This window comes from Sus scrofa, chromosome 9 (assembly GCF_000003025.6).
Source record: "Sus scrofa isolate TJ Tabasco breed Duroc chromosome 9, Sscrofa11.1, whole genome shotgun sequence".
In the NCBI taxonomy this organism is placed as follows: Eukaryota; Metazoa; Chordata; class Mammalia; order Artiodactyla; family Suidae; genus Sus; species Sus scrofa.
The window spans coordinates 87,094,454-87,120,617 of NC_010451.4; the positions used below are offsets into that span (position 1 = coordinate 87,094,454).

The 26,164-nt window shown below is 38.9% G+C and overlaps 1 pseudogene; it reads left to right on the top strand.

Annotated features, from left to right (window-relative positions):
- Positions 24,626-25,779, top strand: LOC100515915 (annotated as a pseudogene).

The window sequence follows — 26,164 nt, forward strand, 5'->3', positions numbered from 1 at the left end:
CCGCTCAATCTCTAATGGTTAGAAGGTACAAAGAGTTTATTTATCATCTTCGCATTTTTGCCTGATAAAATTTAAGCTCAAAGCAGGGAGGGGGACTAGAAACAGATGAGACCTGGTTTCGCCTTCAAACCTTATGATCATATTAAAATACAAGCCATCTTGCTTTTCATCATTATATATTACTCTGCACTATTTAGGGCAGGAAGCTGAAGGGGGAAACAAGACAGACAAGCAAATATGAACCAAATATTTATTTGGTGTATACTATGCTTAAAAACTGCGTGAAAAAAAAATTCCATTTTTGCTGTCCTAAGCTTAAGGTAAAAATTACAAAATTATTTTTAAATGTAATTCTCTTAACCTGAAACTAAATTCTATATGATCACAACCTTAATTGTATTGTACTACTCCATGAAAGACTACTGATTTCTTAAACAAGAGCTTTTATTTTACTTGAAGCTGTGTCTCTGGATAATCCATCAAGTTCTACTTTACTGTGATGCTGGAAATTTTGGTAACAAAATTTTATGTGCTGTAAAAAAGTAATTGAGTTCCTATCTTCCAAATTTTTTTTTTTTTTTTTTTCTTTTCTAGGGCCGCACCCACGGCATATGGAGGTTCCCAGGCTAGGGGTCTAATCGGAGCTGCAGCCACCAGCCTATGCCACAGCCACAGAAACTTGGGATCCAAGCTGAGTCTGCGACCTATACCCCAGCTCATGGCAACACCGATCCTTAACCCCCTGAGCGAGGCCAGGGATTGAACCCACAACCTCATGGTTCCTAGTCGGATTCGTTAACCACTGAGCCACCACAGGAACATCCCAAATTTCATTTTTTGTCTTTAGAAGTAAACTGTTAATCTATGAACCACTGGCTTTTGGGAAAAAGGGAATATTTCATATCTCTAAATCATCCTGTGGCCTGATGATGTTGTGTTGGCCTAGTGATCTCATTTTCCTTCAGGGCAGTGAAGGAGATTACAAATCCTGCCTAACTAGGTGGGGTGGAGTAACCAGCTCAATGGAATGTACCAATCCTCCACTCTCTCCCTCTTCCAAGGTGACCTTGGATGCTTGAGTTAACAGAGACTGCAGATGGAAGGAAGCACACAGGAGAATCTGTCCACTAGATCCAAAATAATAATAACAGTAATAATAATCTTGGACTTTGCACAAGTGACAAATTTTTTATTATTGTGGGCTGTTGTTACAGTGTTAAAATGCAACACTTTCTCACTCTATTTACTGATGGTAGAAAGTGTCGAAGAAATCCCTGTTCTCCTTCCACCTTTCCCCCGCCAAATGAGGGGACTGTTTTTTAAAAGTGATATTACTTAAGTAGATCTTCAACAATTACATGTTTTTCTTAAGGAGAACCACTTTAATAAGTCACAGCCTGGGCGTTACATATTAGATAGACACACAAAGATGACTCCCAGAAATTTCTGGGGGGTGGGGCATGGGCTTGAACACATTAATCCATCCAGCCTTCTCAGAAAAGAAAACCAAGAAAGTTAATGGAATAGAAAAAAGAAAGAGTGAGTAAGAGACAGGCATGAACCAGAATCAAGGACCAGGTGCTCTGAAAATCCTGAGAACATTCCCAGAGAGTTCTTAGAGCCATTACCCAATATGTGGACCAATTAGGAACAAAGGAGGGAGTACAGACTGCTGCTTGCCTCAGGAATTCCATCAAAGAATGACTTCCTGGTCACTTGGAAGGTTTTGCCCTGGGGACATCTTACAGGTACTCCTCACCTCTGACAGGAGTCTCCCACACTGAACAGGGAACAAGGGAACACTTGGGAACAAGGGAACTAAAGTTTACCAAATGTCTCCTCTCTGCTAGGTGCATTATATACCCTATCTTTAAACTTTATCTCCATTTGTAAAATGAGGAAATTAAAGCTCAGAGGTTATTTAATTAGTCTAAGATTTCTCTGCTAATGAATAGCAATCAATTTCAAGTTTCTGACTTGAAAGACTCTTTTTTCCCTTCTATACCTCCCACAAGCTCAGTCTCAAATCTGAGAGATAGTATGCCCTTTGAACAGCCCAAAAAAATCCTGTCTCTTTTCCCAAAGCATTTCTGGCTTTTTACAGTCCAGATCTCTTGAGGAGCTCTTGACTATCATTTATTTATCTAATGATGATTTGCTTTTCCACTTTACTCACTTTCCCCCCTGCCTCATATTAGAAGAGACAATCGAATGAGCCCAGTAGCAATTTTATCTGATTTTTTCTGTTAATTTATCAAAATCTAACCATAGTTCTTCTCTAATGTAAACACTCTTTACTTCTCCTGATTGTAAAATACTATCCTCACATATTTATTGAATTTTTCTTATTGACTGGCATGCATTATACATTCAGCTAATCTCACAGAGCCCACTACATCACTGACAGCAGTGTGATCTTCATATATCTGCCTTGGGCCTATTGGCCTCTGCCTCATGCCTATACTGTAAACCAAAGGGTATCTGGTCTGTTTCTTCCTTCTGCGTCCCTTTCCACATGAGGTGCCAGACTTCAACTGTGTCAATCCTGTTCTCCACTTTTTCCCCTCAGAGGCTTACGGTTTAGTGCTTTTCCAGTTTAAGTACACCTCCCTCTCCTCATTTGCTTCTAATATTGACAAATCCATCATGAATCAATTCTTGCTCTTTCTCCTTAGGCTTATCCCTAGTCCCTAAAATGTCTTTCATGACCATAGTCATAAGATGCCTCTGAGCCCCATTAGAGCAGAGGGATAACCCTGGGATCTATAACCTTGAATGCCTTTTCTGCTCCTTCACTGATGTGTGTGAATAAAATCTACAGAAGGAACAAACCACAAAGTCCAGATTGTAACTTGTTAGCAGGCCTATTTTGCTGAAGCACATGGACGTTTATGAGAAGTCCAGCTGATTTGCAAAGTCTCCCAGTAGTGATCACAGACCACTAATGTAAATTTATTTTGTCATTTCTGATGATTTTTATCCTAAGCACCAGATAATCTTTTCATTTTTTATTAGTCTCATTCATTATCCTTTTCCTTTTAACCAGTTCTGTAGAAACACATTTGTTACATTGTATCTCACATAATTGTATGTTTTTTCTTTGCCTTGCTCATTTTGAGAAATAAAGACACTAAAATGTAAAATGTACACTGAGAAAACCAATGTTTTTACAACTATGCAATTTTAAAAGCAACAAGTCTATACTCAACATCAAAGACAAAATAATTACTAAGTGACACAATTACTATCAAGTTTTCAACTTAATTTACTCAATAATTACTTTCATTTATCCATTTATTTTATTGCTTAAAGCACAAGAGGTTTTTGAGTTCCCAGGAAACCGACAAGCAGACATTTCTGTGTTCAATGCTAAGTACATAAAAGTAAAGTAAAATATCATGTGTTTCTCACTATTTTCCTTTATTCCTACTTCTTAGCCAAATCATATTCACTGAAAGCCAGGAGTATATCTGAGATAAACAGCATATTCCTAGTGTTCCTTGTCCCACTTTGTCAAATACTGTTTTTTAGGAAATTATCAGAGTGTGAAAAAGATTCCAATTCAGTTTATAATGTGAAGAAATAGAAGGCAGATTTTAATCACACACATCAGTGAAGGAGCAGAAAAGGCATTCAGAGATTCTGTTTTTGCTTCCTTTTCTAACTAAAATGTAAAGCTTATGGAAAATATACTTTTTGTAAATGTGATAAAAAAAAGTCAATCACTTACACTAATAAAAGAGAAATTTGAAAAATCCAAAATAGAGATTAACCTAAAATTTGTCAAACTATAAAAGCCACTGAAATTTGAATGTACTTAATACTGGATATCCACATGGCTATCTTCATAGAATATACTACATTGTTTTTAATTTTTTTTTTTTTTTTGGTCTTTTGTCTCTTTAGGGCCACACCCGGGGCATATGGAGGTTCCCAGGCTAGGGGTCTAATCTGAGCTACAGATGCCGGCCTACACCACAGCCACAGCAATACCAGATCTGAGCCCCGTCTGTGACCTACACCACAGCTCATGGCAACGGATCCTTAACCCACTGAGCGAGGCCAGGGATCGAACCCGCAAACTCACGGTTTCTACTCAGGTTCATTTCCACTGAGCCATGACAGGAAATCCTTAATTTTTTTTTTTCTTTTTATAGTCACACCTGCAGTATATGGAAGGTCCTGGGCCAGGGATTGAATCCAAGCTGCAGCTGTGGTAACTCAAGATCCTTTACCCACTGCAGCAGGCCAGGGATCCAACCCACACCTCTGCAGAGACCAAGCTGCTGCAGTTGGATTTTTCACCCGCTGCACTGTGGGAACTCCATAGAATATATTATTTTAGATAAATCATTGAGATGCCATAGCAGGACTTTGATTTCACATGCTAGCTCTCTATTTACAATGACTTCAAGTTATTATTTCTTAACTACCCATTTCTTCATAGGAATCATGCAGACCATCACTAGTGTTGTGCTGGATCTGATTCAGAGTGATTGTTTTTGAGGTTATTTAATGCTTAGGCCATGGTGAAAATACCATAGAATAGTGTTCTAGTTCTCATTTCTTCCCAACTCTTTATTCATTGATGTCCTTTTTAATAGCATAAAACTGATTGTGGTGGGAGTATTTACATCATGGAAACTGGCAGTTATTACAAATCGAGGCTTGAATTACCATTTTGTTGATTTTCTAGAATTAAGGAAGTGATCGAGAACATGTTAATAATGCATATTACACTTTAAAAGTGTCGTGACTAGCTGTTACATTGTGAATAACACAAAAAATTGGGAAACTATCCTTCCAGTATAAAAAAATTATTAACAAGTTCAAAAAAGAAGTTGTTCACACCACTGACAAATGAATGAAGTTCTGGCATATTACTTGTTAACAAAAAAGAAAATATCAACCAAAATTCATGTTCATAAAACTCTTGCCAGTTGCAAGCACAATTTAGCCAGAATAAAAGAAGAGCAAAAATCAACAAAAGCATTAAAAGTTAATCAATTGGCTATACTCAAATAATAAAAATCTTGAATGTTGTATCATTTTTAATAAGCTGTATGCCACCCATTCTTTATATCAGTAAAATATATAATACATTTGTATGCATCTATAATTATACACATGCTTTTTTTTTTCCCCAGAGAGCCAGTTTAGGAGCTCACTACTATCTAGTACTGAGGCTCTGACTCTCTTCACACAGCATCATTTTATTAATTGGTTGTCAGCTTATTTCCCCTTCTCCAGTCTCACATTTGGTTGGTTATGACTTGAATGAGAAAGTCCTTCTCTGATTTTGATACCTGGATGCTCAAGAGGGCTGTTTTCCCTGGGATTGCTAAGCCGGATCTGCTAACAGGTATGTTCTCAGCCCCATAAAGAAGGCATCTCTGCAACAAGAGAAAATGAAATTAATATGCCGAGAGAAGTAAAAGACAAATAGAAATGAGTGACAGAGTGTCTTCCAGTGATCTTGAGTTTCTAGATCTAGTTCCTCTGAAAGGCATTGCTTTCTATAGCTATTTCTTTGAGTAATTTCAGTATCTTCCCAGATACATGGACCAATACATTTACTTTGACTTGAGATAATATGAGCTGATTTTCTCTTATCTTCAATATTAGAGTTCTGGACTAATACAAATTCCAGTGCAATTAATGGACTGACTTCAGTGAGTCTATCAATAGCCCAAAATTGTATGCAAGATTTTGTGTTTGTGTATAGTGCATTCCCCCCCAAATAATAGGGTTTATAGCGTCCCTTAGATTTCTATAAACCCGTAAAAGCTTACTTAAGTTAATGTGCATCAAAATAAAATAACCAATAGATTTCTGTGTCAAAATTTGCTCAGCATATATACTACATCATCCTAGAGGTGGTTATAGTCAACTGAGGGTGAATTTGAGTTTGTCTTTGCCTGATTTTTTAACCTAGATTTTAAGGTATCCTAAGAGACTTGAATCCCAAAGGCACTTAATTTTCATTTAATTCCTTCATTGTTGTTGCTTTCTTCACATACTAGCCTATTTCTATATGTGTGATATTGTTAGCATATTTCTCAAGAGAGACTAAAATGGGAGGCACTTGTTATTTACTTGACTTATGAAACCTCAAAGAAGTCAGTATCTATATAGTCTATCAAAATTTTAAAAAATGACTTTTACATACCTTTGGAAATAACTTTCAAGGAAATAATATCAAACATTAAATTCTACTTTGATAAATATATCTCAGTTGTTTTACGATTACATTTAAGGAGATTTCTAGGGTAAGAGGCTAATGAAATTAAATTATAGGGCAGGAAGCATCTTTATTGGGGGCAAATTAAAACTGGGCTCAACATGAATGAGAAAACAGTAAAATGTAAGAAACCCATCTTGTTCTCTTGTGATATTAGCACTCAAGTGGAAAATAATTGTGTTTGATCAAAAGAAAATAAAATGTTCCCAACACTATGTATTCAACGTATTCTGAAAAAGCTAAAGCAATTTCCAAGGATGATTTTTGTCTAAGAAAAGTAATTTATTGCTTGGATAAGCATGACAGAGAAGGCTGGGCAGCTTCCACTCACCTAACTGAAGTAATATTTTATTAGCCTTTGCAAAGGTTTTGGTTGATTGTACCAATTGCACTGAAAAGAAATTATTTAAATCTCATTTAAAACAGAATGGACATAATAAAGTAATACAGTAATATAGTAAGTATAGTGGGATATAGTAAAATGCCTTTGAAAATAAATATGGTTTGAATTAAAATGTGACACATTTAAATTTCTTTTTCTTTTTTTTTTTTTTTGTCTTTTTGCCATTTCTAGGGCCATCCCTTGGCATATGGAGGTTCCCAGGCTAGGGGTCTAATCAGAGCTGTAGCCACTGGCTTACACCAGGGCCACAGCAACTCGGGATCTGAGCTGCGTCTGCAACCTACACCACAGCTCACGGCAATGCTGGATCCTTATCCCACTGAGCAAGGTCAGGGATAGAACCTGCAACCTCATAGTTCCTGGTCGGATTCGTTAACCACTGAGCCATGACGGGAACTCCAACACATTTAAATTTCTAAAAAATAAAAACACTTTGTCATCAGAGCCAATGGACAACATTACAAATATTTTCTCAGTGAGGAAGTGAATAAACAATGTTTAAGGCTTATACTGAATACAACTGTACTAAGATATCAGACTGAAGACAGTTATAGACTCCACTGTTCAGGTTATTTATTTATTTATTTATTTATTCTTTTTACAGCTGCACCTGCATATGGAAATTCCAAGGCCAGGTGTCAAATAGGAGTTAAATCTGAAGCAAGTGAGGAAAGGCTTCTTGGAGGAGGTCACTTATGAGTTAAGGTATAACTCATACGAGGAGAAATTAGCTAGAAAAATAAGGGGCAGGGGGGCTCAGGAAAGAAGGTCACCTCAGGCAGTGAGAACATGAGATGCAAAGCTAGATTCATGAAGTCCAGGACAGGATACACTGGTGACTCACTAAATATAACAATATACAAATCAGTATTTTTGTTTGTTGTAGCTTGGCCTATCAGGTTGAGCCACAGACCAGTTAACTTACAGGAAGTGAATTCAAATAATGAGCTAATTCATTACCTAAGGCAAATGACTATTTTACCTCACCGAGTCCTAATTACCTACTCTGAAAGATAAAGGTACTGACCTGCTTCATAAGGTTGTTGTTTAATTTTAATTAATATTTGAAGTTACTTTGAAAATACCAAGTCCCGGGAGTTCTCATTGTGATTCAGCTGGCTAGAATCCATGAAGATCCTGGTTTGATCCCTGGCCTTGCTCAGTGGGTTAAAGATCTGGTGTTGCCGTGAGCTGTAGTGTAGGTCCCAGACGCACTCAGATCTGGCATGGCTGTGGCTGTGGTTGTGGCGTAGGCTCACAGCTATAGTTCCAATTTGACCTCTAACCTGGGAAATTCCATATGCCAGAGGTGTGGCCCCTAAAAAGAAAAAAAAGAAAAAAAAGGAAAATACCAAGTCCTTCTTAAATGTGAAGAACGAGTACAACTTCCTTGCAAGCTGTGTTAACAGAAGGCAGCATGATTTTTAAATCTTTAGACTGGAATAAAGGTAATGATGAAAGTAATTGTTGGTTCCCTTTCCCTTACACTAAAGGACTTCCTACTGCCATGGCTTTAATGATCTCGGATGAAAGAAAATAGAAAAGGCATGATCATTCCATCACAAGGTTGAAACTTGACAGCAGATGGGAAAATTTTAATATGGGAACATTTTCAGAGTGACCTTCACTGGAAGGAGCTTCCAGGGAACAAGTATTCAGATTGTCCATTTTAAAATTTAAATGCAAAGGATGGTGATGGCGATGAGGGTGAGGATGATAATAACTAACACCTAATAAACAAATACTGTGTTCTGGAAATTGTTCAAAGTGCTCTTCCATGTATTATCTTTTAAAATTCTCTAGACAACGTTATGCCGTAGGTTTATTGCTATCCCTGTCTTACAGATCATGAAGTGCGGGCACAGAGAGTTTATGAACGGGACCAGGGCCACTCAGTAACCTCCGCTGCTCATGGGTCTAGCAGTAGGCCGGAGTACTCAGGTAGCCCTAAACTCTTTCTCTATATTTTCATGCCACCCACGATTTCCCTATAAGTTTCATGGGCACAACAATGCCTTTAAAGTACCACCGTACTTAGGGTAAAACTTTTGTATGTGTGACTGGATTAATAAAAATCATTATTTTATTTTGCTTTACTATATTTTTTGCATTTTAATTTATTTTATTTAATTAATTAATTTATTTATTTTTAATTGTCATTTCCCCAATACAATTTTTTTTCTACTGTACAGCATGGTGACCCAGTTACACATACATTACACATATTCCATTTTCTCACATTATCATGCTCCATCATTAGTGACTAAACATAGTTCCCTGTGCTACACAGCAGGATCTCATTGCCAATCCATTCCAAAGGCAATAGTTGCATCTATTAAGCCCAAGCTTCCAATACACCCCACTCCCTTTCTCCTCCTCGGCAACCACAAGTCTATTCTCTAAGTCCATGAAAAATCATTATTTTAGAAGGCAACTCCTATGGAAAAGGTAAGCTGAATTGAGTTTTTCACTGATCACTTTTGCTGATAATGTTTAGTTTCCCCATCTATTTTCCATTTCAACTGCCGGGAAGATCATGAAGGATTTCTGACTTTTTCCTGAGGAACAGTCATGAATATGCTTTTTTTCTGGTGCATAACTACTTCTGAATTTCTTTTTTTTCCTTTTTTTCTTTTTTTTTTTTTTTTTTTTTTTTTTGTCTTTTTGCTATTTCTTGGGCCGCTCCCGCGGCATATGGAGGTTCCCAGGCTAGGGGTCAAATCGGAGCTGTAGCCACCGGCCTACGCCAGAGCCACAGGAACGCGGGATCCGAGCCAAGTCTGCAACTTACACCACAGCTCACAGCAACGCCGGATCCTTAACCCACTGAGCAAGGGCAGAGATCGAACCCGCAACCTCATGGTTCCTAACCGGATTCGTTAACCACTGCGCCACGACGGGAACTCCTACTTCTGAATTTCTTGTCCAAATTCGATGCCACTTCCTTGAATTTAGAAACTGCCATAGGCCCATTTTACTGACCAGACCAATCCCCAGTTTCCTCTTTGCCAGGGTTAGGATATGACATTAGATAATAATACACACCTAAATAATCCCCTAGAAAAATACTTTTTTGTTTTCTAAGTACCTTGAACATGCACCTTCTTGTAGTGCATTCTCATTGTTCTCAAAAATATTAATGGAAGCAAATGATTTCAGCAACAAGTTTACTAAGCAATATCGAGATGGGGTAAAATTTCCCTTTAGAGGATATACTCTGAAAGCCCTATTCAGACTATGGCATTTAAAAAAAGGCAAATATAGATCAAAATTCAAGTAAATTACAATTGGTTGTCTGTGAGTAGTATAATCTACTACATATATCTGAAAAGACAAAATTGTTAAAGCAGAGTTGTCTGCTTCTCAAGTGGGCATCCCCAATTGTTTTTATTTGCATAGAATATTAATCAGGCTTTTAATAGTCAAGTGACAGGCTCATAGGACTATGAGTAATGAAAACAGTAGCTAATATTTTTTGAGCACTTTGCATTTTGTCACTAGCGAAGTCCACTGGAGTCTCCTGGAAAAATAAGAAGGAATATAGTTAGTAAGATAAGTTCCAACCTATTCTTTTGTGCTTAGTCTAGTTCCACTTGCCAATAGGGGGCTGTGTTCTGAGGCTTTCACCTGACGTATGGTATTAGAGGTCCCAGCACAGAACAGCTGCCCCAGACACCTCAACTCTGAAGCCTGATGCAGAAGCAAAACATTGTGCACACACCTGGATTCAAAAGGGTGCGCTGAATCTGTCCCTGGCAGCCAGGTCTGGAGTGCAGCTGGCCCCACCCACTAAACTCCACCCCTTATAAAGCAGCCATGCCCACAGCCTGTGAAGAGAGTTGTGTGCTCTAAAGCCTGAGCTCACACCTCTCCATTCCCTCATCAAAGAATAAGACTTCTTTTTGCTTCTGAACCAAAAGGTGTGAGCAACCAGGAAGGAGGACCCTTGATGGGATCCAACTTGAGAGAGTCAACAACAATTTGACTTAAAAAAGAAAGAGAATTAGCTCTATATTAGAATCATAAGCTAAGCTAAAGACAGATGCCTATTTCCATTTCACATAAAAGGAACTGGAAAGGTCAAACAACCACACAAAGTCACACAGGTGGTAGACTCTGGAATTAAATCCCAGTCTGTCTGATTCCAGATCTTTCCTACCATTTTTCTATTTACAGTAGTGCTGCCTGAACACTCGGTGCTCCTTTATTGCAATAGTCTGAGGTGAGCTGACATTCCTGGCCTTTTCGCAAAGCAACCTAAATCTAGGTTGTCTGATGTCTTTTGAGATTCAAGGCTAGTGTGCAAAAGGACCAATTAGGAAGAAAAGTTAAGAGAAGTGCTGAGGCATGGAAGCAATAGAGCCTAGTGACTAGTCTACAGACTCTGGAGCCTAACATTTCGATGCTCAGATTCCTACTTTACTGCTTACCACCTGTGTTCCCTGGGGCCACTTACTTTCACTTTTCATGAATAAGTTTCCCTAGCTGCGAAATGGGGACAATAATAACACCTACTTCAAGGAGCTTTGTTTTTTCTTTTTGGCCGCCTCATGACCCACGGAGTTTCTGAGCCAGGTATCAGATCTGAGCCACAGTTGCAACCTAAGCTGCAGCTGAGGCAATGCCTGATCCTTAATCCACTGTGCTGGGCTGGGGATCAAACCTTTCTCCCAACACTCCCAAGACGGTGCTGATCCGTTGCGCCACATGGAGAACTCTGAGGGGGTTTTGTCTGTCTGTCTGTTTGTTTGTTTGTTTGTTTGTTGCATTAAGTAATAAACATGGCAAAGCCCAGAGAATACTACTTTTCACCCAGGGAGTGTTCAGTTTGTGTCGTAAGAGATTTCAACATAAATATCAAGACCCTAATGTTATGATTGGACATGGGAGTAGAAACCAAGAGGGCAATGAAGACTGAGGATTGAAATCCTCCAAAACAGGCCAAAATGGCTTAGTGGTAGCAGAAGAAAGAGAAAAGTGAAGGTACAAAGAGACTCCAGGTAAGTTGAAAGGAAGGACTAAGGTGCAGATTTCAAATACGGAGAAGTAAAATAAGATTTAACAATATAGAAATTGCTAGGGAGTGAGGAGGAAACCTCCTTTCTGGCTGATTGTGAAAGCAGTGATGGCAAAAGCTTCCTAGGGGAAGTTGTAAGAGTTGCAGAAACACCTATTGAGGACTCGGAGGAGATGGAAAGTTACAAAAAATAGACAGGATTAAGCACAAATATGCTCTCAGTGGATTGGGCCATGGAGGTCCCAAAGAGAAAAATGGAAAAGGAGGGGGAATGGATTGTTGAAAGATAATTTTATGGAGAAGAACGAGGATAATAAGTTTGGGCTGGAAAGTAGGTGGGGAAAGTAAGAATGAGGAAGTACTGGAGCAGGAGAAAAGAAGTAGATGTTATACGAGGCAGAAAAGAATCAACAACCTATTTTCCACACACCAAGTGACTTAAAGATAAATCAGGTACGTGGCCAGGATTGAAAGTGAGAGTAGCAGGTGATAAACACGCAGTCAGAGAGTTGTACAGGCACAGAGTTACATGGCTTACTTTAAACCCTCATCTCATAGACATTCTCTGCTTGACCCAGAAAATGCATACTCGAAGAATGACACACACACAGAATTATAGCTTGATCCATGCTGCATATGAGCAGTTAAGATGAAGCCCTTTTCACACTGTGGGTAGGTACAATTTTAGAATGAGAATGAGCTGTTCATCATTTATTAAGCTGACTGGGTTCTATTATGGCTACTGTATTAATTTCAGGGTTTCTGACAAGGGTATGATTTTAGAACAACCTAGTTAAGGAAGTGAAAATTCAGCTTTCCAGAACTTAGAACAAATAACTGTCATATTCAAATCTGAATAGTTCACCCAGATTTTGACAGTGCTCCTGGTGTGCAGTAGAAGCCTCTGTCCCCCAGTGTGACTTTATGTGAAGCAGGAAATCAAATAGGTTATGAATGGAAGAATTGGGCTAAATATATTTCTGTTCTACGAATTTATAAGGCATTCTAAATAATTTGACTTTTTTTGGAGAATATACATATGTTAGTATATTAAATGTATTTTCCCAGAGTCTCATTTTTTCAAAATTATAGCCAATAAATATCAACATATTATACTTCTAGTAATCTTATATTTTCTTCATAAAAATATTTATTTTTTTGGAATAATTTCTGACTATTTGGAGACATTAACTTTCAGAAGTAAAGAACTTCTGTGTACATGTAAATATTGAGACATTAAAAGATCTCAGATTGTTAGAATCATTTTTATATTGTATTTTGAGCTGAGTTAAAATCTTAACTCTAGGTGGCAGTTTACTCCATCACTTACTTATGTTCATTTAACAAGCAGTAGATTCATTCACAGTTTTTCTATGAATGCATAATTTTGTGTAAAAATTAGTCCCTGGCTCTCAGTAGCTGTTAAAAATAGATTTGATTTTAGGAATAAAATCATGGCTTGAGATGCAGGTTTCTGTGTATCTTGTCATTCTTGGTTTCATCGAGTTGATGAGATGAAGCAAAAAAGAATAAGGATGAACATTTTAACAAATTTTTTGAGGAATATAATTCTCAAATCATGGGAACCATTCTATGGCAAAGTTGTATTTCTATCATGCAGAATAGAATTTAGAATGAATAATTTTTTTTGTGAATACACTAATTCTCAGAAATATCAAGGATGTCCATGACTCTGAATTTTCTCAGATTTTTTTAATGATATTAATTTAGTTGAAGGAAAAATATACTATAAAAAAGGTAAATGACTCATATCTGTGTTTCCCTTTGAATTCCATTGATGGAAATAGCTAAATCGAGAGTTTATTTGGGTCACCAAGATTCAAAACAGTCAGATTGCTCGATTAAAAACTATGCTTTCCCTAAATACCTCTGCATGATGAATTTTATTTTGTCTTACATTCATAAGGACCCTAACAGTGAATTAATGCCGAATAACTTTTTTTTTTTTTTGTCTTTTTGTCTTTTTAGTGCCACACCCACGGCATATGGAGGTTCCCAGGCTAGGGGTCTAATTGGAGCTGTTGCTGCCGTCCGACACCAGAGCCGCAGCAACGTGGGATCCGAGCCTCGCCTGCTACCTACACCAAAGCTCCCAGCAACACCGGATCCTTAACCCACTGAGCAAAGCCAGGGATTGAACCCTCACAACCTCATGGTTCCTAGTCGGATTCGTTTCCACTGCATCACGATGGGAACTACCAGAATAACTTTTTATGCATTTATCACCCAAATGATTTGCTGCAATTCATAGTTCTTTTTCTTTTCTTTCTTTCTTTTTTTCTTTTTTCTTTTCTTTCTTTCTTTCTTTTTTTTTTTTTTTTTTGTCTTTTTGCCATTTTTTGGGCTGCTCCCACGGCATATGGGAAGTTCCCAGGCTAGGGGTCAAATCGGAGCTGTAGCTGCCAGCCTACACCAGAGCCACAGCAACTTAGGACCCAAGCCGCGTCTGCAACCTACACCACAGCTCTCGGCAACACCAGATCCTTAACCCACTAAGCAAGGCCAGGGATCAAACCTGCAACCTCATGGTTCCTAGTCGGATTTGTTAACCACTGAGCCACGATGGGAACTCCCCATAGTTCTTTTATTTTTTAGTTTTAGCAAGTGAAAAATGGATAAGGACTTAAACTGTCCCAAAGTTGTGTTTCCTATAAAGTAGGGATGATGATAGTACTTCCTATTTGACTGCATGAGTAAGATTATGTTCATACACAGTGCTGGGCACCAAACAATTAGTTATTCTTACTAATTCCTTTTTTTTAATTAATGAAAGTTATCAGCTAGACTCTCAAAGAGACTGGTCAATGTGACAAACTCATGAAGAGTTTCTACTTATGGAGTTATATGCCTTTGGCTCCCCTGGGCCTAGCCCTGTCTCCATACTCTCCTACATGTAAAAAGAAACATAGGAAAAAGCCATATGGCATGGGCATACGGGGTAAGAATATTAGTCACCGAAGTGAAAAAATGAACAATTTCCAAAATGTGTCTAATTGTTTATAAAAATGAATAATAAAACTATATATGGTAAAACTAGGTTTCTGTATTTCTCCTTGATATATGTATATGTCTATATATATATAAGGTTTGTGGATAGAGAGAGATATATGTGCTGTAATGTCATCATCATCTGCACTCTCACTTTTTTTTTTTTTTGTCTTTTTAGGGCCACACCTGCAGCATATGAAAGTTCCCAGGCTAGGGGTTGAATCTGAGCTGCAGCTGCCATTCTACACCACAGCCACAGTAATGTCAGATCCAAGCCACATCTGTGACCTACACCATAGCTTTCAGCAATGCCAGATCCTTAACCCCCTGAGTGAGGCCAGGGGTCGAACCTGCTTCCTCATGGATACTAGTCAGTTTCTTAACCCACTGAGCCACAAGGGGAACTCCTGCTCTCTCATTTTATTGAATGATATTCTTCAAGGTTTATATAGAAGTAAGAAATACTAACCCTAATAGAAAATAATGTTTTATTTCACTCAAGTTCCATTTCCAAATTATTCATGTAAATATGTCTCGGTAAAACATTTGTATGGCAGAGCTTCCTAACTGCAGTACCACAAAGGGAACAGATAATAATATGCCGACATATTGATCCTCAAAGGTGTTCAGGGCTCCCAGGTGGGGCCTGGAGCATCTCTGCATGGAGCCTGTTGTCCTTAGCATATGCAGCCTCAACCATTTAACCCAGGATGTTATACAAATATTATTCCTACATGAAAACATTTGGAAAGAACTATTCTAGCATCGCCAGGTATTCTCACTATCACATGCTGGATATGCTCCACAATTGTATACTATCTCTCAAAAATCTTCCAAAAGAAGAATACTTTTATTTTTTGTCTTTTTGCCTTTTCTAGAGCCACTTCCCGCGGCATATGGAGGTTCCCAGGCTAGGGGTCTAATCAGAGCTGTAGCCACCGGCCTGCGCCACAGACACAGCAATGCAGGATCCGAGCTGTGTCTGCAACCTACACCATAACTCAGGGCAACGCTGGATCCTTAACCCACTGAAGAAGGCCATGGATCGAACCTACAACCTCATGGTTCCTAGGCGGATTCGTTAACCACTGTGCCCTGACGGGAACTCCAGAAGGTACTGATCATATGCAAAAAGCTTTTGATGACTCCCAGTTGCCTGTTGATTCCAGCCCGTACACTGCCTGGCTCCAGGCTATTTCCTTCCAGGTCTATTTCCCACCTGACATTGGAATGAAATTTCTTCACCTTTTTCTACATATCCAAATCCTGTGTGGTTCAAATACAATGGTCTCTAAAAAGCCTTCTTGATTTCTCCAACTAGAACTAACTCCTTGGTTTTCTGAGTAACCTCAATTTTTTTCCCTCTCTCTATATGGCCGTTCTTATGTTCTATAAATGCATCTTGTATTCCGGTGTTAACTAGGATTGAACTCAGCTCTATGTAAATAAAAATTACCAAAATTACCCCAAATAATAAGATCTTAAGCAAATAATTTTGTTTTCTCATTCACATAGATAACGTCCAGAAGGAGGCAGCTAAGAGCTGTTTCAGTGCTACACAGTGTCACCAACTTAAGTTCTTCTTTGTTGTTGCTTTGTTTAACTTGGCACATGGCTCCAACCTCATGGCCCAAGATGGTTGCTCAAGCTGGTGCCATTATACCAGCAATCTAACCAGCTGAAGGAAGACGAGCATAACCTTTGCACTTTAAGGACTTTTCTGAAAGTTGTATATACCATTTCTACGCATATTCTATTAGCCGGGATCGAATCAAGCAACCAGGTCAGCTGAAAAGGCACCCTTTATTCTACATGGCCATATGTGTAATTTAAAAAAAGAAAAAAAACAAAAAAACAAAACTAGAGGTTATATTACTAAAGGAGAAAGATAAGATGATAAAGGGAACCAACTATTAATCTCTGCTTCATTCATCTATAAGGATTATGAACTTTTTTTTTCTTTCTGCTTTTTAGGGCCAAACCCTAAAATATGGAAAGTTCCCAGGCTAAAGGTCTAATCAGAGCTACAGCTACCGACCTACGCTATAGCCACAGGAACACCATATGGGACCTGTGGGATAACATCAGATCCTTAACCCACTGAGCAAGACCAGGGATAGAACACGCATCTTAATGGATGCTAATCAGGTTTGTTAACCACTGAGCCATGAAGAGAACTCCCAGAAATACAAACTTTTTGAAAAACAGATCCATATTTGATTTAACTTTGTCATTCTGGAATAGAGAAGAAATACATGTTATACACACTCATGTTGAATAAATGTGTGCATACATAAGAGTAAGATATGAGGATATTGGTCATCTATTCTTTTATTGATTGCATTACTTCAAGTGACATTGAATTTTGAGTTTGTGTATATTTGGAGTTTATTTTGTTTTAATATGCACACCTGACTGCAGGACAATGAGAACCAAAGTGATATTTAAATGTGGGGTAGTACAATGGAAAGATCTCACTCTGAACATTTGGACAATGGAAATCTGAAACTGTGTGCATCACAGTTTTAATACCGTTTTGTTTTGTTTTGTTTTTAAATAGCCACGCCTGTGGCATATGGAAATTCACAGGCTAGGGGCAAATTGGAACTGTTGCTGCCAGTCTAGCCACAGCCATGGCAACACCAGATCCTTAACCCACTGAGCAAGGCCAGGGGTTGACCCCGCATCCTCAGAGACAACAGGGGTTGAACCCGCATCCTCATTAGGTCCTTAACCCACTGAGACACGAAAGGAATTACTTAACACAAAATTTGAATGTTATTATTGGCAAGTTTATTGCCATTGCTCTATTCCAACTACCTGCATGGGCGCAGGTACATATACAAATGTCTTTTTCCTGATTATTGGGAACATTGGGATTGTCAATTACAAATTAAAAGGAGAATAAATCTGGATCACTCTCCTTGTTCTTTTCTGTCTGAAGCTAGTGATAGGTTGTGCCATTTTGTCACTAATAGCTACTGGAAGATGTTGGCTTTGGAGAGGTTAAGACATATCATTATAAGAGCCCCCAACATCTCCCCCACATTATAATTTATAATTTGATGTCCCTAGCTCCATTCTTACACTGTGATTTTGGTAGAAGGCTGTTGAATTTCACTTCCTAGTTCTCTTTCTATGGGTCAGTATGTATGCCTCTAGAACTTTCTGTCATGTTTTACATGAAGGTTTAAAACATTTCCTAAACAACACACAGACACATTATTGTGAGAAGAGGACCTTTCATTTGGGTAAGAAAAGGGGAATAGAAACTAAACTATCAGAACTTAAAAATAAGTTGTACCTTTGTCTCTTACATTCTGTCAAAAATGGCTACAATCTCTTAATTTCCTCTGAGGTTTGTTCTTTGTTTTTTGTTTTTTTGCCTTTTCTAGAGCCGCTTCTGCGGCATATGGAGGTTCCCAGGCTAGGGGTCTAATCAGAGCTGTAGCCACTGGCCTATGCCAGAACCACAGCAACACGGGATCCAAGCCACCTGTGACCTACACCACAGCTCACGGCAACGCCGGATCCTTAACCCAGTGAGCAAGGCCAGGGGTCAAACCCACAACCTCATGGTTCCTAGTCAGATTCATTAACCACTGAGCCACAACGGGAACTCCCACCTCTGAGTTTTTTTGGCGTGCCTATTACCATAGAGTAGACTTTATCATTAAGACTTAGAATTTACTGGGTTTTGATTAAGTTCAGAAACTCAATCTTCTGTAAGCTGAGAGGAGGATTTTAAAATCAAATCCAGACATCCATTTAACAAATACTTGAGTGGCCATACTACGTAAGGTACAAACATCAATATCTAGAATGAAATCCCATATCAGGCTGGCTTTCAGGAAGATGACAAGAAAACCACTCAAAATGAGCATCATATAAGAGGTATTGGTCAGCATTAGGTTTAAGTGTGAGTAACAGGGAAACTCAAGACAGCAGTGGTTTAAAGAAGGTATTTCTTCTCCATTTTAAGAACTGTAGAGGTTCCAACAATGAACCATGGTGGCAGGTTTACTATGCTGTGCCACCCCTCCATTTCCAAGGTTCCTTCGTGGTACATGTTGCTTTGGGGTTGCAGCCTTTGTTACCAGTCAGCGGGAAGGGGAAGGGAAAGAAGAGCACGTACCCTCTGTATTAGTTTCCTAGTTCTGCCGAAATAAATTGCTACAAAATTGGAGGTTTAAAACAAAAGAAATGTATTCCCTTACAGTTTTGAAGACCAGAAATTTGAAATCAAGGCATGGACAGGGCCATGCTCCCTCCAGAGTTCCTGCTGGAGAATCCTTCCTTGTTCTACTGCTTTCTGATGGCTCTGGGTGGTCCTTGGCTTGGGGCTGTAAAGCTCAAATCTCTGCTCTGTCTTCACATTGCCTCTCCTTGGTGTGTCTCTGGGTCGCAAATGTTTCATCTGCCTTTCTCTTATAAGGACACTGTCATTGGGTTCAGGGCCCATCCTAAATCCAGGGTGATCTTGTCTCAGGGTCCTTCACTTAATTGCATTTGCAAAGACCCTTTTACTAAACAAGTTCACATTTACAGTTTTCAAGTGGACATACTTCTCAGAGAGTTAGGGTTTAACACACTATCCCCTCAGACTTTAACTTCGCTTCCTACAAGTTGTGCTCATCACTTCCACTTTTATCCCATTGAACAGATCTTACTTAGTAGCCATACCTATCTACTTGTACAGATGAGAAATGTAGTCTTTATTCTGGGTGACCACATACTCAGTTAAAAACCAGGAGTTCCACCAATAATCACAAGTAAACATGGTATGATTTTAATAAAAATTATTTAGCAATGCTATGGATTAATAAAACACACTTGTCCATTTGGGCCAATGTTAATTTTAAGAAGTTAGACTTGTATGCATTGTAAACATTTTAAATAGTAATTACTTCTAAAGAAAAAACAGTAGAAGCCCCTCTAGGAATTTGGTGCACGACCAACTCCATAATTGCCACATTTTCCTAAAGTGTTTGTGAGACTTAGATTTTCCTAAAGAGTTTGTGAGGCTTACTTCACAAGAGCCTCTTCAGCTCCTCTTGCAGTTGCTTCTCTGTGCCTTAACTCTAGCTCCTAATAAAGTCTGAGAACCACAGACTGGTTTTTATTTTTTATTTTTTTTTTTTTTTTTGCAGCAAGTTAGAATCACTTGTGGAGCTTTTATTTATTTATTTATTTATTTTTTATTTTATTTTATTTTATTTTATTTGTCTTTTTGTTTTGTTGTTGTTGTTGTTGCTATTTCTTGGGCCGCTCCCATGGCATATGGAGGTTCCCAGGCTAGGGGTTGAATCGGAGCTGTAGCCACCGGCCTACGCCAGAACCACAGCAACGCGGGATCCGAGCCGCGTCTGCAACCTACACCACAGCTCACGGCAACGCCGGATCGTTAACCCACTGAGCAAGGGCAGGGACCGAACCCGCAACCTCACGGTTCCTAGTCGGATTCGTTAACCACTGCGCCACGACGGGAACTCCAACACAGACTGGTTTTTAAATCAAGAAATAAATCAGTTTACCTTTGAGAAGAAAAATCTGTTAAACTCATAGACCTATAATTTGAGGGCAATAAAATGTTTCTTATTGTAAAGAGGTAATGGACTGTATACTCAGTTGAATCAGAACATTTTTCTGTCACGTTGAGAAAGATAGATAAAGCCTGAGGGTTTATTTATTTATTTATTTATTTATTTTTGCCTTTTCTAGGGCCCTTCCTGAGGCACATGGAGGTTCCCAGGCTAGGGGTCTAATCGGAGCTATAGCCGCCAGCCTACACCAGAGCCACAGCAATGCGGGATCCAAGCTGCATCTGTGACCTACATCATAGCTCATGGCAACGCTGGATTCTTAACCCACTGAGCAAGGCCACGGATCGAACCCACAACCTCATGGTTCCTAATCAGATTTGTTAACCACTGAGCCACGACAGGAACTCCGAGCCTGAGGGTTTAAAATGAACTGCCCTGGATGAAGGGGATCTGGTCAGAAACCAGTCTGATAGTCAAAAGTTCTGGACCATGGATCTTGGTTTACGAACTGGGAAATATAAAGCCCCCAAGATACAAGTGAGGATCTAAGGGTTCCCAAACATACTAAATGAACACATTGCTCTTGTAATCTTAGAATTTTCTCTAATTGCTAACAATTCTTTTTTTGGTTTGTAGGGTTTTTTTAAAATTTCCTTTGTAAGCCAATAATGCATTTGGAGTACAATATCAGTTCAAACTTGTGTGTTCATATGTCCCCCTCTGCTTGGCTAGGGATTCTTTTTACCACTCTCCTGAGATTCTATTTTTGTATCCCAAAGCAGAATGCCTCAAGGAAAAGAAAAATCTTGCATTTGGTACATGTTGTTCATAGAAAACTGGTTTTAAATGATACACAGTCTCATATGAGGAACCGATTAGGAGAAACAGAAACCTTTCTCAAGGTACATGAAACAATTTATTTAAATAATTATTGGCTGCCAAAATGTTACCAATCAGATATAGATTTCTAAGCCCATTATATTGTTCTTAACTGTAAAACTGCCCATCAGGGTAGACTCTGATGTAGGAAAGGGAAATGAACGCTTAGCTTCTTGTCCAAAGTATCCAGCTCAAGGATGTTAGCCATCAAAATTGCAAAATTTCCAAGCTGTAAGGCTACCACTCCCTGAGTATAGTGTATGCTTAGTTTTATCCACATATATTTCACTTCTTCCATTTAGAAAGTGCAGGTGATGTTTATAGATAAGTTTTGTGAGGAATTTTCCATTTAGCAGTTAATGTTCTACATGGGCAAGTCTTAATTTTTAAGAGCCTATTTAACTTTCAGTATCACTAGACTATAATACTGTGGTATTAGTCAGATTTATGGGAAGGGACTGCTAGAAAGGAAGTCCAGTTTTCTTCCCCTGGCTTCCTTGGAAATACGTAAATTTTCAAAATAAAAAAAAAAAAAAACTTCTTGATTCCCTTTTAGTGTTTTTTTTTTTTTTTTTTTTTTCCATTGTCTCTTCCTGGTTCACTCAAATTCACATTGTCTTCTTTCTGCCCAAGTGTCTTTTGCTAGATCTCTCTGAGGCCATTCTATTCTCCAGGGCCCACTGTTTCCAGTTATCTTCCCTCCCCTCTCTGAGTCCAAACTCTTCTTCCACAGCCTTTCCTTAGGCATTATGAGAACAATCAGATTGGATTAGTCTGAATTCTTGTGTCATTGAATTAATAACTTCTTCAGTCTCAAGTTATTCACATTATTAAAGGAGAATGCTTGTTACCTAATAAGAACAGCTCCAAGGAAGAATTTCATTAAGGACAACAAAGCAAAGTACATTATATTGTTCCTACAATAAGATGAAGGAGTTGAATTGGATGACTTTTAATACCCCCTTTAGCCCTGACGGTTTTTGGGTTTTTTTGTTTGTTTGTTTGTTTTTCCGGTCTTCTGTCTTTTTAGGGCCGCAGTCATGGCATATGGAGTTTCCCAGGCTAGGGGTCGAATGGTAGCTACAGCTGCCAGCCTCTGCCACAGCCACAGCAACGTAGGATCCGAGCTATGTCTATGACCTACACCACAGCTCATGGCTACGCCAGATCCTTAACTCACTGGGCGAGGCCAGTGATCGAACACTCATCCTCATGGATACTAGTAGGGTTCATTAACCACTGAGCCATGACGGGAACTCCTAGCTCTGATGTTTTTTAATTTTGTGACAAAATAGAGGTCATTATAAGAGACAGAGATTTTTGGCTACAGGCCTTTTTCCCTCCTCAGGAGTTGCTCTATCATGTCTATCCCAGGATTAGCTCATTGCAATTCTTAGGACCAATTAGGACTTTGGGCTGGAAACATGTAAGAATCTCTGTCCAACAGACATATAACGAGTCACATATATAATTTTGAATGTTTTAGTAGCCATATTTTAAAAAGTGAAAAAAGTAGTTTCTACTGTGGCACAGTGTGTTAAGGATTCAGTGTTGCTACAGCTGTGGCATAGGTTGCAGCCACACTCGGACTTGATCCCTGGCCTGGGAACTTCCATATGCATGGGTGCAGCTGAAAAAAGAAAAAAAATAGTGAAAAAATTAAATTTAATTTAACCCAATGAATTTAAAATATTGGCATTTCGACATGCAATCAACATTAAATTATTAATGAATATTTTAGGTTATTATTTTCCTAGTATATCTTTGAAATTCAATGTTTATTTAACACTCAAAGCACATTTCAATTCAGACTAGTAACATTTCATGTACCTTAATAGCCACATGTGTCTAGGAGCTACTGTATTGGACAGTGTAGCTCTAGACCATGAATTTCCACCTTCACTGTACATTATAGTCATCTAGGGACATTTTAAAAGCCCTGATGTCCAAGCCAAACCCCAAACTCATTAAATTAGAATCTACTTGGGGTGGAACCCAGCCTCAGGATTTTTTTTTTTTTTAAGATACTCAGGTGGTCAGTGTTCCCACTGAGGCTCAGCAGGTTAAGGACCCAATGTAGTCTCTGTGAGGGTAGGGGTTTGGTTTGATCCTTGGCCTCACTCAGTAGGTTAAGGATCCAGTGTTGCCACAAGTTGCGGTGACAGTCACAGATGTGGCTCAGAGCCAGTGTTGCCATGGCTGTGGCATAGGCTTCAGCTGCTACTCCATTTCAACCCCTAGCCCAGGGACTTCCATATGCTACAGATGCAGCCATAAAAATCCCACTCCTAAGCAGCTAGTGTTTCTCAACTTTGGCTTAGAACATTTATATAGTTTTGATTTAAATAGCAATGCTCAATCTCCGTCCCTCAGAGTTTCTGATTTTAGATTCCCTCAGAGTTTCTGATTTTAGATTTGGTATTAGGCAAAGATATTTACTACAGTTTCCCCCAAGCAATAATGTACAAGCCAGGTGGAGAAACTTTCACAGACACCTTCAAATTCAGTTTTCTGCCAGCAAATTTATGATCTTCTTATCAGCTGATAATAGATTTCCACCTTGGTTTCAAGATTTACTTTCCAAAGTCTACCAAGAGCCTTACTCTTTGATTCTCATTTTTGTTTCCCTACCTAGGTCTCCACTTAATACCAACATACTATTCCATTTCCCATAGAGCTGTAGTCCCTTGCCTTATTAGTTTCCCCTTCAGGCACTAGAATTCTCTCCCAAGACTCCACCCAGTAAATAGGTCACATGCTGAAGGACATCATTTGAAACAGTCATCTGCCTGCCGAGATACACAAATATTACCCTTCTCTGAATTTTATATCATTGTTTGGTTGCCCATAGGACACTTTTCTCACCTCACAATAGATTTTCTCATTGGCAGGGATTTGTTCTACTACCAGCTACTTATTGTCTCAGGTGCCACAAACTTCCTCAGCCTTCCACTGTGTTTATCACCTCAGCACAGGCCTCACCCTAGTATTATATCCAGGTTATATATTCTCCCACTCTGCCCCATTCTGAGGCAACCAAAAAAATCTCACCAAACCCATGAGAAGGAATGTCTTAGTGATTTGTCAGTGCTCCTTTCCAGGAAGCTCGCACTAAATTCCCTTTTACTGTACATGATTATGATTTCTTCCCCTAATTTTATTCTTATGCCAAATTACACTTAGAATCCCGTGATTCTCAAGTTGGCCCATTCTCTTATGGGCCTCATCTCAGGCCACACATTTACCTGAGCTAAGAAAATTGGGAATGCTCTTTTCTCTTTTATTCCAGTTGGTCACCATGTTCTTTTCAGATTCTATCAATTTCCTTCACATTGCAATATTTCTCCACTGCATGTATCTTTTTAAAATGCATTGAAACTATAATCAAAAAGGTACATGCACCCCCATGTTCATAGAAGCACTATTCACAATAGCCAGAACATGGAAACAACATAAATGTCCATCAACAGAAGAATGGATTAAGAGGATGCAGTACATATATACAATAGAATACTACTCAGTCACCAAAAAGAATGAAATATGGTGATGTTCTAATTTCTATTCCAAATGCCAAAACTGTTCATGGGAAAGCTGAAAGCAGTGATAGTGGAGCTGAATCTGAGGAAGAAGAGGCCCATGAAGAAGTGAAAGGAGAAGAACAAAGTGATAATGAAAAGAAAATGATGAAGAAATCTGCAGACCATGAGAATTTGGAAGTTGTTGTCAATAATGGCTATGATAAAGACAGCTTGTTTAGGGTTTATAGATCGACATTCATGCCAGTTCCTCCCTGAATAGCAGAGGCACTGAGGAAGTAAAACCTGTAGATCAAAACTTGGAGCCAACTGGAAAAACTACTGTCTGCCTCCCTCAAGAGATAAATGATGATCATGTTGAGGATGTTTCAGCAATTCAGCATCTGACTAGTGATTCAGACAGTGAAGTTTATTGTGATTCCATGGAACAATTTGGACAAGAAGAGTCTTTAGTTAGCTTTATGTCGAACAACAGACAATTTTTTGTTATTATTTGGCCGGTAATCCCAGTCAGTCCTTGGAAAGCTCTGGTTTTCCTGAAGATGTTCAAGTATCTTCTGGAAATGGCAGCATTGGGGATATGAAGGCGGAAGGAGTCGAAGGAAAAAGTGAAGAAAAGCGTGGAGGAGACGATGGCGGGAGTAACAGCAAGCACTGCACTGAGAGAAATGGGCTGGAGAAAGTGAGGAATTCCCTAATGTCAGAAGAGGGAGAAGGCACAGGATGCAACATATGAGCAAAGGAAGCAAGGGTCGACAAGTGGGAAGTGGAGGTGATGGGGACGCTGGGGTTCAGACAGAGGGTTGAGGGGCGGCCTCAATGAGCAGATGGTTCTTGTGCTCTTGTGTCTGCAGGAGGACATGCAGAACATCCTCCAGAGACTCTACAAGCTGGAGATGCTGACAACTTCGCAGGCAAAATCATCAGCGTTACAGACCAGTAGTCAGTTCCCTTTACTGAGACTATCTTGGTGGCCCTTGAAGATGTCTCCTGGTGCATTAGTTTTTGCTATCATATGGCCTTTTATTGCCCAGTGGTTGGTGCATTTTTACTATCAAAGAAGAAGAAAACTGAACTGAAGAAAATGATATTTTACTGAAGAAGACTCCTGGGTTTGGATGACCTCAGGATGAAATGGATTGTGGAGCTCACATGAAAATTCTAGTTTGTGATGATTATACTTCTTTTTGTTGTCCAGTAGTTTGGTTTGTGTACATATATACATACATATTTTTTTGCACTACACAAATGATAGCATTTTAAGGACTAATGTTGCTGATACTTGAATAATCAGTCTCAACTAGGTTGTACATAGCATGTGAAGATTTACCCTACCCTTGAACTTGAAGGACATTAAATTATTAATAATTGTTTGGTAACATGTTTACCTGATTATCTCCCATAGAAAAATATAAGCTGCTTTTCCAAGGTACAGTTGTGATAATGAGAACAGATTTATAATTGAGCATTTTAAATTTTCTAAATATGAGAAATATTGCAAACCAGGAGTGAATTTCAGATGAGATTAAATCAGCT